The following is a 3,408-nucleotide window of genomic DNA, read 5'->3' on the forward strand; positions in this document are numbered from 1 at the left end:
GGAAATCAAAGAACACGCTAACATAATAAATAACATTCATACATTTTTTAATGATAATAATAATAATAATATAATAAAAATGAAACAAAAATAAAAGACATGGTACAACCTAAAAATCAAGCCAATAATATATTTCCTATATTCAAACTAAAAGAAAACGTCCTCAACAATGGGAATTGTGGATTGAATACCGTTACAACAAAAATGTCAAATGAAATTCCCAACAATATAATCCACATACAAGAAATGCCGACACTCACCTCACTAAATAGTAAAATAAAATTTAAAGAAACGAGAGACGATAATAAAAACACAATTAATAATATAAATAAAATACAAATAGTCCCGACTCAAAATTATATAAAAATAAATAAAGAACTAACAGAACCCTCCAACACCAACACACAAAGATCACCAATTTTCGAGTCCATTGAGAAGACTAACAATAGAAAGGTCGAAGAAATCTATATCCCTAAAAAAATCGGGAGCATAAACTCTATAAACTCAAATACAAAACAATCGTTAACAGATTCTGAAAGCACACCTTTTTCCATTTCCCCGAAATTAAATATAACACACCACTTAATGCATAAAAAACAATACAGTTCCAATAACTGCCAGCTTAAAACAATAAAAACTGAAATGCATGATAAAGAATCCGAACGGTACCCGCCGTTTTTCCCGAATCGAAATTCCCGAATAAACTTTTTCCCGAATGTCGTTTTATCCGAAAATCCGAAAACCCGAAACCTTTTTTCCCGAACGACTTTTTCCCGAATCGAAATTCCCGAATGAACTTTTTCCCGAAATGGTGTTTATCCGAAAATCCGAAAACCCGAAACCTTTTTTACCGAACACCTTTTACCCGAAAAAGTATAATAACATAATAAATGCTGTTGCGTTATCGTTAAATATTTTAAAATTGACAAATTATATGCATATAAAAATAAAAATTATTTAAAAAAAACTAAAAAGTATAATAACATAATAAATGCTGTGGCGTTATCATTAAATATTTTAAAATCGACAAATTATAATGCATATAAAAAATAAAAATAATTTTAAAAAAAGTATAATAACATAATAAATGTTGTTGCGTTATCGTTAAATATTTTAAAATCGACAAATTATATGCATATAAAAATAAAAATTATTTAAAAAAAACTAAAAAGTATAATAACATAATAAATGCTGTTATCGTTAAAAACAAAATTACAAAACAATATTATGTGCGATTGCCCTCAGAAATTGTAACGGCTGGTATGTATTAAATTCAGCAGTAATGGACATTATTCGCTTTTGAAAATCCCGCCATTTTCTTTTTGGTAGTGCTCTAACTTTTCGTCCTAAACTCAGCTCCGCGATCATTATCTCAGCATCAGCTTGTTCTTTTTGGATCTCACCGAGAGCGGAGTAAAGATCTGGATGATGTTTTCCAATAACAAGCTGGAAGCGATTGTGCCACCCCTCACTTACATTGTTGGTTTTGTGTGAACCAGTTAGAGCGGCTTGGTGCTGATTCCAAATTTCTGGTGGATAACGTGGAAGAATTTCTCGTCTTCGCCCTCTAGCTATTACTCCTACAACATAATTTTTTTCAAAATATTCCAAAATTGGTAATAAATCTTCAGGCGCGTCATTTTTCAAAAGCGAGAAAATGCGAGGTACTTCAGCCAAAGGTACGAATGCCAACGCTAGCATCATATGACTGTACATTTTTAATGAACGATCATCAGGGTCATTGTATGTGGCTTGAAGACCAACAGATTGAATTTGTCGATACATTGATTGACCGAAATGAAAAAAGCAACAACTGAGAGGACAATTTGGATAAACTTCTTGACAAGCGTTGATTATAGATTTTTCAAAGTCAGTCATGATCTTAGCCGGTTCACAAACAATCCTGTGTTCGTTAAATGAAGATTGTACTGCTCTTAGCACAGTGGCATACTGAACCGTTTCTTTTGACGACAACAGTGCATATACAAATGGAATAGCAACTGTGTCATGAGCATCGTGTTGTTTGCATGTTCCCAGAATCGTGAAAACTTGTGTGAAAATAGTGGGACATACCTAAGAATTATGAAACAAAATCATATTGTTATATAATTACATTCAATGCCTACTTCAATAGATAAATAAATAAGAGATATTAATAAGAGATAATTAAGAGATATTAAGAAATGAAGAATAGCAAGTATCAGAATTTCAATAAAACGTTTAATTTTTCAAATATTAAAAATCTTAAGAGACATTTTTGTTAAACGCCGCGTCATGACACCCGGACACCGTTGAAATTCGTGGAAATTTGAAAAAAATAAATACCTCCGGACTTTACGCATTGATTTTTTTAAATTATCACGGTTAGGTAGTTGACTGAGAACCCCGTCAGATAAGCCAGCCATCTCTGTACGTAATATTTGAGCAGGTGGTAGTTGTGGTTGGTCCTCAGCTTTCCGCTTCAAAGAATATTTGATGATCTCTGCTTCACACTCTTCTTGGTTGGGAACATGGTCGTGATCGTCCAACGTTGATTCTCGTACAAAATAATTTTTATTTTCAAAAATATTGAACGCAGTAATAACTCTTGCTTTGCACTCTTTTTTACGTAACTTTTGACATTCCCAGTATGTTTTACCGTTGACTGGTAATTTAGAACGCACATAAATAAAACCTCCACAAATTAATTTTGTTTCACTCAAAATTTTAATTTCAGCCATGGTGATAGATTAAAATAAAATTAAAATGATTTTGCTAAGTATATAATCTTATATTATTTACAATAAAATGCACTGGAAAGTATAAAGACGGTCGATAGCACTCGAATAACGATTACAACGATTACAACGATTACGTTTTACTTGTATACCATAGATAAAAGATACAAACGATAATAATAATAATAATATCGGTGTAAAATATAAATGCCCGTTTATCGCACGGAGAAAAAAAAGATTAGAAAAGATTAGAAAAGATTAGAATGTATAGCAACAGCTGTATTTTAGTTATAATGTATAGAAAATACATACCTAGTCATTACAGCTCACAGTTATAACAACATTTTTAAATTTTTAAAAATGTTTATTTCGGGAACAATAACCGTCGGGAAAAAGTCGTTCGGGAAAAAAGGTTTCGGGTTTTCGGATTTTCGGATAAAACGACATTCGGGAAAAAGTTCATTCGGGAAAAACGGCGGGTACCAACCCAGACAGCATTTTGTAATGATAATATTATAATCTATATATATAAATATGTATAACAATTCATTAATCGAGAAAGGCTGGTCCGATTTGGCTCAAATTTTTATAAGATGTTCGTAACTGCCAGGAGAAGGTTTTAATGAAATAATATTTTAGGAAAATCCACCGGAAAGGTAGAAAATCTGTATGTCAAAAATACAACAGTGGC

The sequence above is a fragment of the Acyrthosiphon pisum genome, chromosome A2, assembly GCF_005508785.2.
Source record: "Acyrthosiphon pisum isolate AL4f chromosome A2, pea_aphid_22Mar2018_4r6ur, whole genome shotgun sequence".
NCBI classification, from domain to species: domain Eukaryota; kingdom Metazoa; phylum Arthropoda; class Insecta; order Hemiptera; family Aphididae; genus Acyrthosiphon; species Acyrthosiphon pisum.